The sequence below is a fragment of the Sciurus vulgaris genome, assembly GCF_902686455.1.
Source record: "Sciurus vulgaris genome assembly, chromosome: 17".
Taxonomy (NCBI): Eukaryota; Metazoa; Chordata; class Mammalia; order Rodentia; family Sciuridae; genus Sciurus; species Sciurus vulgaris.
In genome coordinates this window covers 34,975,151-34,987,917 of record NC_136478.1, presented here as the reverse complement: position 1 = coordinate 34,987,917, position 12,767 = coordinate 34,975,151, and positions in this window count along the sequence as shown.

Below are 12,767 nucleotides of genomic sequence, written 5' to 3'. Positions count from 1 at the left end.
AGATTTTGCTTTGCACAGTTTCAGATACCCAATCACAGTCCAAAAAATTAAAGAGGAAATTCCAGAAATGAACAGTTCATAAGTTTTATTATTATTAATATGTATTTTAATTAGCACATAGTAATTGTACATATTTATGGGGTAACCTTTGGCATTTTATATATGTATACAATGTGTAATGATCAGATCAGGGTAGTTGGCATATCTATGACCTCAGACATACCATTTCTTTGTGTTGGAAACACCCAAAATCCTATTAACTATTTCAAAATATTCAATTAATTGTTGTCACCCACAGTTATCCTATGTGCTTTAGCCATTAGATGTTATTCCTAGCTAACTGATGTCCCTGTAATCATCATACCTTCTTAATTTCACACTGTTCTGAGTAGCATGACGAGATCTCACAATGTCCTGCAGAATCCTGCCTGGGATCTGAATCATCCCTTCATGCAACGTATCCATGCTGTATATGCTGCCTATCCTCTATTCACTTATAGCTGCCTCAGTTATCAGATCAGCCGTCACGGAATCATAGTGCTTATGTACAAGGAACTCTCACTTTACTTAATAATGACCCCAAGATGTTAGAGCTGTGATGCTGGTCATTTGGATATGTCAAAGAGAAGCTATACAGTGCTCCCTTTAGTTGAAAAGGTAAACGTTCTTGACTTAATTGGAAAAAAGGCACAATAGATGCAGGGTTTTGTACTAGCTGTGGTTTCAGACATCCAGTTGAGCCTTAGAATCTACCCCCCGGGATAAGGCCTTTCTCTCCAGTTCCTACAGATGTCATATTTCTCTTCCTGATCCATGGCTCATCTTCTCTCCCTCCAGCAAGTGCAGAGCCAGGCAACTGTGTGTAAAGGGCATGACAATTTGGTACAGTGGGAACTGGCTCACATTCATTCCTGCCCAGAGGCTCTCACACCTTACCTGTGACCCTGAAGCTCCGGGCATAGAAGGTTTGGACTGGCTCAGAGTTTTCTGTTAATACCATTACAATTTGGGGAATATTCATTACTTGCTTTTAAATAATCCACTTATATTTAGGACCTTAAGACTTGCTTTTAAGAAGAAACTTCATGATCACTATCACAAATAGAAGGAAGCATTCACTTGTCATAACTATATGTTATGGTTTGGATGTGAGGTGTTCCCAGTGTGAGACAATGCAAGAAGGTTCAGAGGAGAAATGACTGGGCTATGGGGGCCTTAACCCAATCAGCGAATTAATTCCCTGATGGGAACTGAAGGCTGGTAGGGTGTGGCTGGAGGAGGTGGACCATTGGGGACGTGGCTTTGGGGATTGTATTTTGTATCTGGAGAGTGGAATCTCTCTCTGCTTTCAGATCATCATATGATTTGTTTCCCTCTGCCATGATGATGTTCTTCACCTCAAGCTCAGAGGAATGGAGCTGGCTGTCCATGGACTGAGACCTCTGAAACCATGAGCCCCCAAATAAACTTTTCCTCCTCTACAATTGTTCTGGTTCAGTCTTTTAGTCACTGCAGTGAAAAAGCTGACTGAAATACTATGTAACTTTTAAAAATATTAAAGTTTTTAACAATTAAAATAATTTTGTGGATTGTTGGGGGCTGTGCCATGTTGGCGGCGGGGATGGCGCCTGATCACATCCACAGCGAGGAGCTTAATTGACATAAGCACACTCAGGTGATTTTCTCGTCCACGCACACAATGTATGCACATGTGTTCTCCAGCACTAATTGCCCGCTCGGAGCGTCTTGCCTAATCTTTGCGTAAGAGGCATGGCCCTGCTCTCTGCGTCCTGGAGGTGATATAATCGTAGGCGGAGCGAGACAGAGACACAGCAGCCATTAGAAGCAGCCAGAGGGAAAAACGCTGCAGTAGCTAGTAGGGAACTGAGATGCATCACTAGGGTACCTTATGCAGGACTTTAAGGCGTGGCAGGCCTCTCTCCTTCTAAGCTCTAAGAAAAGCCTGTCTTTCTTTCAAAGTTTCTCTCTTAAGCAAAGTTTCTTTCTCTCTGATAAGCGGGGTCTCTCTCTCTCTCCTCTCAAAGCAAGTAAACCTCATTTCCTCTATCCTCTATGAACAAGCAAGAAAGCAGTGCACTAAAGAGAAAGATAGAAGTGCCTCAGTTTCCACTCCACCACCCATAAGACCCGTGCAAGTTGTTGCGGCAGGCGGTGACAAATATCCATGGATTTTGGAACCGCAAAGAGCCAGCAACAGTGGATAACTGTGGAGTATGTTTGACATTTTAGTAATTTTAGTAGATACCGAGAGAGTGTAAAGAGAAAGGAATTGAATTCCAGGAAATTATAGTCTACTTCAAGCCATTCTTCTAACTACAACAAAATTTAACATTTATTGATCATATATTATGAGTCAGGCACTATGTTAAATACTTTCCATGAATCACTGAATTTAATCCTCATGTCTTCATTTGGGATCCCAAGAAGTGGGCCCTGGGATAATAGGTCCAAGTACTATTTTAAAGAACTTCTTTCAGAAGTAGTAATTGAGCAGAATCAGAAACTCTGGGGTATTATTTGGTTTTAGGGAGCTGAAGGGAATGCTGTTTTAGACTGGAAATATTCTTGATGCTCCTCAAGTTATAGTAAAAAGTCATCTTCATTAGTCAGTCATCTTTTGATTGTATGTCTTAATCCCAAAGAATTTATTGCCTCGGTCTGCTAAAAATTCTAAGAGTAGCTTCAGGTGTGGCTGCACCCAGTTGTCAATCACTGTACTCATAGTTCTGTTCTCATCTTTCATCTCTGCTGCTGTTATTTTGGATTCTTCTCACAATACAGGCTCTTCCCACATGGTGGCTCCAGGCTTGCATCATGCTAGATTATCCACAGCAGACAGAGAGAGCACTTCTCATGGTTCCTTCAAAAGCCCTGGGGAAAGTTCTCATTGGTCTGACTTAAATCACATGGTGATTTCTGCTGCTATGGCCAGAGCCAGGACATGTGGTTCTCTGATTGGTTAGACTTGGCCATCACATGCATAACCATGGATGCTGATGAGCGGGGAGGAATGAGTCCCACCTGAACCCCATGGATGGAGATCAGGGTAGGGAGGCATACCCCCAAAGAAGCCAGCCAGCAGAGAACAAATGTCCACTTCCACTTCCACCTGGCTCCGCACCAGATTCTCTCTGCAGGTCAGGGGAGAAATGCAGAGGACAGCAGTGAACAGAACACTTTTAAATGTGCTGACAGCGTTCGGGGAGGGGGTTCCCACTGGCAGCCCGGAATGCAATCAACTGGCTGCTTTTGCCAACTCCAGCACCTGTCATTTTTCATCTTCTTTTAAATAACTTCAAGGATATGAAAGTCATAAAACCAAACTCAGGTAGGGTCAGAAGTCACCAGCTCCTCCGTGTGGAGGGCTGTCACTTTTTGGCTCTTTACCTTACCTCTCATTTGCATGGCCTCAGAGGGACTGAGCACGACTCCGGTAAATATCATTCAAATGAGAGTCATGGGTCTGAGTGGCAATAAATCGCAGCCGCTTGCCCACCCCCAGGACGTACTCAAAATAAAAAAGTACAGTGGAGATTACCTTCTTCATAATTGTTATATATTTCTTTGACCTCACAGCAGTTAAAGTTGGCTTTCAAAGAAAAAAATGTTGTTGCAGCATAGCAGAGAAACATTTTAATGAACACCACAGGGTTTACTGATCACTGTTAATGAGTGAAGAACGAGTGTCCTGCAGGAACCTTCTGTCTATCTTTAGAAAGCAGCTCTGGATGACGGAGGGGTGAAGGGCGATGGAGCCACACCAGTGTCTGCAAACCAGAAAACAAATACATCATGTCTTTAATGCCGTCTGTAATGGACACTTGAGGAGCTGGCCAAAACACATTTGTTTGCACCCCCTCCCAATCAATAGCGGCAGTTAAACTGAGATTTACTGACTTCTGTAAAGAGTTGCTACGGCAATATTCAAAGAAATGAAACTTAATAGAAACATTTCAATCTCTTTGGGGCTCTTCGCCCGCCATTGTTGTTTGGAAAGGTCCATTCTTGCCAGGAAACTTTCTGTGGGGTGTGTGTGTGTGTGTGTACGCCCGTGCACGCGTGTGTGACATGCACATGAGTGTCCTTGGGTCCCCACACAAGAGCAGGTACACAGTCTGAATTAGGGCTGGAGAACAATTCTGCCATCAAAAGTCACTAGCTCTTGCTCCTGAATTCAATTGGAAGTCCAGAGCAGTTAAAAAAAAAAAAAAAAATTAAATGTAGTCAGTGTATTGGCTCCTAGAAATGGGAATATTGTCCTTGTTAGCTTATTAAGAGCAGGGAAAAGAAGAGTCTTTTAACTCCACAAAATAAATGACACAAAATATGCTTCCATTTTATTTTAGAATAGAACGTAGTAAGGGTGACAGAGACAGAAAAAGATACAGATAGACGTGCATTCTTGCTAAAGAATGGCAGAGACAGGAGTGGAGGTAGTAACAGCAATGCACTGAATCCTGGGAAGCAAAGGGCTTTATGCTAATGACCTTCTTAGTATGACCTGTAATCTGTTGGAGCAGACACTGCTCATATCCCCTTCATACAGCTCAGGATACTGAGGCTTGGGGAATTTAGACACCTACTTCAGGACATGGCCTTAGTAAGTAGAACAGTTGTGACTAGCTACCCCGACTCCAAGGCCTTTGTTCTCTAGGTTGTTTGGACCACTTGGTTGCTTTAAATATTGCTGCCCAAGGGATTATGTGTGTGTGGCATGATAACATATTTTTTGTGGCGAATGGGTAATGTGCTTTGTTTCTGGACACACCTGTGCCAACAGTGCCAACCTGCCTCTCTGATTCCCTATGGCCTTGGTGGGACCAGGGCTGTCTCGCCTTCACCACACTCGACACCCGCAGTACTCGAGGCTGCTCACCAGGGAGCTGTATGACAGCACACTACGTCTCTTGGTGGGGAAAAAGCTGGTCCCCTCTCATGCTTCTCTGACCAGGACAGAGTTCCTTGGAGGGGAGCGGGAGGGGAGGGGAACTTAGTGCATCTTTAAAACCTTAGAATACTTGTGGATCTCTCCTTTTGAATGAAGAGGAACCAGCTCCTAGGTGCGGAGCTTTCCTCTGCCAACATTGAGCTGGAATTGAACAACTTTGGCATGTTTACAAACAGGCATGTGTGTGGTTGCTTTCTCTTGTTTGTGGTATGCAATCATGTTTTCTCCATATAATTAGTGAAACAATATATATATATATATATTTTTTTTTTTTTTTTTTTGGTACTGGGGATTGAATTCAGGGACACTCAACCACTGGCCACATCCCCAGACCTATTCTGTATTTTATTTAGAGACAGGTCTCACTGAGTTGCTCAGCACCTCGCCATTGCTGAGGCTGGCTTTGAACTCACAATCCTCCTTTCTCAGCCTCTTGAACCACTGGAATTACAAAGCTATCTTTTGAAACATTTTTTTTACAAAGTGAGACAACTTAAAAATACTAAGTAAATAATCACATAGCGGTATAAGGCAAAGCCAAAGACACGCAGTTGGCAGGCCAGTGGCTGCAGTGGAGAAGCATCGCCCTCAGCTGGAAAGCAGAACTGGGTTCCCAGGCACCTTGTTCATGAAACCTTCCTCAATTCCTCTCCCTGCAGCCTCAGCCAACCCTCCCCAATGCCCCCGTGCCTTGATGGTGTTCAACTCACACTGTGAGCATTTTCAATGGCTTGTACCCTCCAGCTCAGAGATGGAGAGTTCATCCCTGTTGGGAGAACTCTCAGTCTGTTCAACCCTTTCCAGTGACATGATGTTTCCTCTTAGTCATCTTTTGGATGAAGATCACCTATAAAATATTCTTCTGAAATGTTCTTTTGGGACTTCAGTAGTAGCTCCTGTGGTTTGGCACTTCACATCTGTTGCTACAACCCAAGTGTGTGGGGTGTGCGTGCGTGCGTGCGTGCGTGCGTGCGTGTGTAAAGGGAGAGAGAAGCTTTATCCCCCCCACCACCAAATATTGGGCTCCAACTGTTTTGTAACTTGCTTTTAACAACATCACACATCACAAGCATCTTCCCAAAGCAATAAATAGGCACCTGCTACATCTTGTTGATAGCTACATAATAGCCTATTGAATGGAGAAGGGATAGGCTATGATTTGCTTAAAACAATCCTTTGGATTTCCCCAAAGTTGCCCCAACTCTGAACTCTTGATTGAACTCCAGGCAGAATTTTTGACAATTTGTCGTCAATATCTCTTGGATCCCTCTCTTCATGTGGGGGCCAACACTGACTGAACGCCTCTCCCCTGTGCCAGGCACTCTTAGAGATGCTGGAGATGGACACGGATAGAGAATACTGCGCGGCAGGCTGAGGAACGTGTGAAATGTCCTGGGGGCAGGGAGGGCACCCCGCCTATTCTGTCTCAGGTTGAGGATGGCTTCAATAGGTTGGAGGATAAGTGGGAACCCAGTTTTGAAAGATTAGAGTGAGCCATTGGCCCTGTTGAAGCTACTCTGGGCATCCCACAGAACCTAGCACCACGCTCCTGACGACTGATTGTCCGGAATGGCTCAAGTCCTTGAACCATGATTTTCAATTCAAGACTGGTCCCTTGATCATTTTTACCTCTTCTTAGACACCATGGTCCTGACCTTTCAGTGATTGGGGATCTGAGGGGCAAATTGAAGTCTGGGCCATGTGGAGGCAATTACTGAATCTTCCTCCCAACGAAGCCCGGGATATAGAACCAGCTTTTATTATCCCCACTCCCAGCCTGTTAACTGTGGGTAATCCGCCCCCCCCCCAAGTCCCTGTGATTGGTTCTGACTGGTTAGGATGACTGACAGGCCACTTATTACTCCTGCCTGCCCCAGCCTGGCCCCTCTGGAGGCTTTTATTAGCCCCTCACCTAGGTGAATTTGGGCTTGGCAAACACCTCTCCTTGAGGCAGCCTCAAGATTATGTTTTCTCACCTGAAATAACTGGCACATTTATTGTTTTTGAAAAGAAAGAAAAATCTCATAATTGAAGTAAAAGAGGAATATGCTTCTGGTTTTTCCAAAGTGTATCTATGAGGCAGGGAGACAATTCTGCCACCTTAGGGACTGTATTTCTGAATAAGAATACAGTCCTACAGCTATAACTCACTCCTGGAGGACTCTCTCTCCACAGCCCCCATTTGTTAAAATGCCTACCTAATGGTTATGGAAAATGTACTTGTAAATTGACACCTCATTGGGTCGAAAAGCTCTTAAAATTCTGGAACATCATCACAAGCTCATGCTTCTCCTAATGCAATAATGCTTCCTTAGGAAAAAAACATCCTCGAGCCCCATCACTGCAAAGGAGAGAGTCGGACGGAGATGGTTTTCAGCAAATTGACAAACTGAGCTAAACTTTATTTAATTTAATTTCAAAAAGGATGGATCTGGAAATAACATTGCTGGTTTCACGTGCTGGAAAAATCGATGCTATGATTTTTTATCTTCTTCCTCTCTGCTCCCTTGCCAAGGCCTGGTGTAATAAGTCATTTGGACTGGCCAAGCAAGCAACCGGCCCCCTACCCTCCGGGTTATCACTCCCCCTCCCGGAGCTCTGTTGCGGGGCAGGCCCGAGGGCTCCAGCTCTTCCCTAAGCCAACAGCTCCCACTTACAATGGCTAGAGGTTTTCCTTCCAAAGGAAATATTAATAGCATGATGTTTACCACTTCTCTGAGTAAGGAACTGTTCCAAGTGATTTAAATGCATTATCTCAATCAGCCCTCACTACTCTCTGAATTAGATACTCTTTTTAAAAAATCCCTGTTTCCCAGATAAGGAAACTGGGGCTTAGAGGAATGGAATCCTTCACTCAGGTGACACATCTAGTGTGCAAGAAGTCAGAATTTGAACGTGGATGGTTTGATTTTTGAACTTGGCTACTACCAGGTGAGGCGGAGAAGTGGAGGTCCACTCACTTTCTGCTCTTGCCTCCTGGGGGTGAGATGGTGGTGGAGCTGGTGAAGGTGATGGGCTGGGACCAGCTGTCCTCAAACAACTTCCCTAAGACGAATTTATCTGGTAAATGCTGTTCTTTGTGCAATGAAGGAAGCTGTTGTCTGGGTAGAAAGTCCTGCCCTTTGAAGAAGTCTGCCTCTGTCCCCCTAGGGAGGCCTAGGGAGGCTGGAAGCCTCTGTCTTCCCTGGGGCTCCTGGTCTCCAAGACAACCGCCAGGCTGAGAAAAGAGGCTCAGCACAGAGAGGACACGTCCAGGCACCAAGCCACCAGCTAACCTCCTGGGCAGTCTGGCTGAGCCTAGCTGAGGTTCTGGAGCCTTCACAGAGGCCTGTCCTTGCTCCCTGGCTTCAATTTGCCAGGGAGAATCCTCCAGACAATGAAGGCCCAAAATACACTCTCAGTTTGAGCTGTGTTTGGAAGCTGGCAAGATTCAACTCTCTGAAAATCAATTTGTCAAGCAAGTAGTACACTACACCAATTGTTCAATTGATCCAATAATTGAGGAATGTGTCAGTTCAGTTTTACTCCTGCCTCTGCCCCAGAGATTGCCAAACTATTCCTTAGCCTGACTCCAGGGCAATTTTCCTTAGTTGTTTCCTTATTAGAATGAACTCATCTGTCTGTAACAATAGAGAAGACAGGGTGTGCTTAAGGGAAAGTCTTTTTACTTTTAAAAACAACAGCAGGATGGGGGGAAAACACCATAATTTCCCTTCAAAGAAAACCTCAGTGAATTTAGTGAATTGGTAATTTGATGGGTTGAGGTAGGACCATTTTGTCTTATTTGCTGCGAGAATGGCCGAGGCTCTTTGCTTGAGATCTGGCTCATGACTTCCTCTCTGACCCCCATGCTGGGAGAGAGACTGGAAGGGACTTTACCATGCATAAGATGAGCCCCGAAGCCATGATCTTAGTAAACAGAGGTGCAAGGCACTCTCTCTTGGTTAGTTTGCCCACATGGTTTGGCTATTGTGAATACTGCTGTAGTAAACATGGAAGTGCAGGTATCTCTTTGCCATGGTGATTTTCATTCTTTTGAATATATAACTAGTAATGGGATTCCTGGATCCTATACTAGCTTTGTTTTTAATCTTTTGAGGGACCACCATCCTATTTTCCATAATGGTTGCACTCATTTACATTCCTACCAATCATGTGTAAAGGTTTCCTTTTCTCTACACCCTCGTCAACAATTGTTCTCTTTTGACTTTTCATTAACAGACATTCTAACTAGAATAAGGCGGTGTCTCATTTGGTTCTGATTTTCATTTCCCTGAGGATTAGTGATGTAAAGCATCTTTTCATATACCTGTTGGCCATTCCTATGTAGATAGTAGAATTATCTTTAGGTCTTTTGTCCATTTTTAATTTTTTTAAATTTTCAATTGATGCATAATATTTGTATGTATTTATGAAGGATAAGGCAGTGTTTTGACTCATGTTGGGTAGTAATCAACTCAGGGTAATTATCATATCCATTACCTTCAACTTCTACTGTTTCTTTATGGTGAGAACATTAAATTTCCTCTCTTTCAACTATTTAAAAATATATAATACATTATTGCTAATTATATGTAAATTCTTTGATTCCAATTCTGATTCTGCACTCCTTGTACAGTATGTTAAGCAAGAAAACAAGACAAAATGAGACGAGTACTTTGAAAGTTAAAATACCTCCGTGCTATTTACATAAGCCATACAATTTTGCTAACTTTTTTTGTAAAGGACCAGATAGTAAATATTTCAGTCTTTGTGGGCCATATGATCTGTCAAAACCACTCAACTCTGCTGTTAAAGCAAAAGTATATAGTTGATTATATGGCATAGGGTGTTATATTCCAATACGATTTTACATATGGCTCTGGAATTAAATTCCATATAATTTTCACATGTCATAATAGGTTTTATTTTTCTTTTTGGTATGTTCCAGCCATTCAAACATATCAAACCCTTGTGAGTTTACAGGCTATATAAAAACAGGGGGTAGGCCAGATTTGGCCCAAAGGGCACAGTGTGCTGATCCCTTGAGTAGTGGTTTCTATCAGGCAGAAGATTCTCTAAATTGAAGCCTGGGAATACTGCCACCATTGGCCTTCTACATGGCCCCTGTTGGGGGCAGCAACTGCTGTGGTGGTGAAGGTCAGTCCTCAGGCTGTCGAACATCTGTACTAGGCTTTGTCCAGCTGGTGTAGTCTCTCTTCCAGGTCAACCCCCTTGGCTGTTCACCATAAGCTGCCATGCAAAGAAAGGGCTTCCTTTGATCCTCCTTCCTGTTCTGATTTTGACCCAATCTTTAAAAAGCATTTTTTCATTGGAATTCTTGACTTTTTGAGTTTTCTTTCTCAAATGAAAAGGTTAAAAATGAACACAACAACAACAAAAGCAATGAAAAGACCAAAGTGTGCAACCCCTAGAAGGTACTGTAGAATCTCAGCAATGACCAAACTGCTTTGTGCTCACCTGGACAAAGTTCCTCCTTGATCTCTTGAGTGCCTCCAATGACAGTGAACTCATTACCCAAATTATTGGAGGTTCTGATGTTTACAAAGTTGCTTCCTTAAATCATCTGATATCAATCATCCTGGAGCTTAAACATTACTCAGAGTTTGCCTTTTGGGGCCTTGGAACTTTTTATATGTAAGCAGTCTCCCAAGGGTCCAGTATGAAACAACATGAAAATAATTTTCATGTAAGTGACACATGCATGTGGTTAAAAATAATGGAGCCAGCAGCTGGGCTGACCATGGAAAACAACAATGCTCCATCTCCTCCCTTGTTTCCCCTAGTTTTGCTCCCCAGAGGTGGTTACTTTTATAAACAAAACTTTTAATTGAAATATAACCTACAAACAGAAAAATGCACATATATCATTCATATGTGCCTGGTTATTTTTATGAAGCCCTCAGATTAAGAAATGGAGCATTACTGACACACTTAAAGCTACTGCCACTCCCTTGTAGTTATCAACTATCTTGAGTAACTTGAAGCAACCTGGTAATGGTCTTTGTCTTTAGTTGCTCTGGCAGTTACTTTCATGTCTAAATAATATAATTACACAGCTGCTTTTTGATGGATCAATGCTAGACATTGTCTTTTGACCTCCTCCCATGACAAAAGATTTAGTTACCTTACAGTGGCCCCCCACTTTCCATCCTGTCTTTTCCAAATAGAACTCAGGCACTGTCTTCTGCACTCCACTCATTGGTCAGCTCTGGAAATGCAGCTACATTCTTAAACGTCCATGACTTCTTCCATCTAAACTGACATTACTCATTCTTTTCCTCTGTAGTCCCTCCAAATCTCTTTCAACACTCCGGAGCTCTGTCTCTTTACATTTAATATTAAGTTGGATAGCACTTGTATGTTGTTCTATAACCATAGTTAAGCCCGTATAATGTATTTATAGGTTGCTGTAAAATTTGAAACCCCAAAACTAGCACTGAGATGATTTTTATAATGGTGTTCATTGCAGAACCAAACAGCCAGCTAGGATTACAGATGCTTCTCCAATGGGTTCAATGTCACATTTATTCTATGGTGAATGGAAGAGAAAAGGACCCATGAGGATCAAGAAACCTTTCATTTTAGCAATGCCAGAATAAAACACACATATATTGTCCAGATGGGTGGCAGCTTTGTGTTTCGCTGCCATTAGACTCAACCTCGTTCAGAGTGTCTGCTTTCACTCTGAGATTTCCTAAGCCTGGTTCTCCAAAGGAGAGGCACTGTTTCCCTTTAAGATGACTTCAAGACTTGGGAGAGTCACGTAAAGAGTCTATGTGTTCTTAAATGCAGGTAGTCATAAAATCAGTAGCTAATTGATTTATGTCAGCACTGAGTTTTAGGAGAAGGGAGGCTCTGAGTGAAAAATACAATATGTGAAGTGGTTTAATTTTTTTTGGATTACCCTTTACCAGGTAGCGTGTAATTGCATTAGTAATCGGAGTCCTTCGAGCAGAATCTCAAACAAAGGATTAGTGGGAAGGAAGATGGAAGAATGCTGACTTCACAATAACTCACCGCCTTCCTAACGTGATTATATAAATAAATTCAAGCAATATTTTTCAAGACGCTGGAGCTTGATCGTAAAGGCGTGAGGGGGCCCGGGGCCTCTGCATGGCCCCTGGTTGGCGGGCAGTAACTGATTGCCGTGGTAGCGAAGGGCAGTCCCCAGGTGGTGAGATATCCAATATCTCTGAATTATCTGTCAGCACTCAGGAATTATTGAAGCCGGGCAGACTTCTCCAGTGGGGAGCAGGAACATCTTGGCTTCATTTGGCTAAACAATAGGGTTAAAATGGAAACGCCCCTGCTGCGACCTCCCACCAGCGCACTTGGGTCATCGGGCGAGCAGTCAGCGACAGGAGCCGTGCCGGGCTGGCTCTGGACACTGCGAACTTCTTGACCCCCGGAGCCAAGGAGTCCGCCAGCTGAATTTCAGGCTCCCATCTCGCCGCCAGCAGGGGGTTAGCTAATCCATCCTGTTTTGTTCTTCCCTTCCACACCGACAAAGGCAACGCGCGCAGCGTTCCTTCGCTGAATGCAGCCAGGTCTGGACGACACATCAGAGAGCAGTGACATGCTGTCTGCATTGTTTGCCCGAGAGCCTTTGTTTTCACTTAAGCCAAAGCACTGCCTTTGAGGCCTTAGCTATTTCATTTCCGTTTTGCTGGAGCTGGACAAGAAGGCAGAATAACAGAACAAGCCACTTTCTCCTGGTCCCTCCGGACCTCTGTCTAGTTGCTCCAGAGGAGGATTGAAACCCCAAATGCTGCATAGTCACTCTCAAAAAACAGTC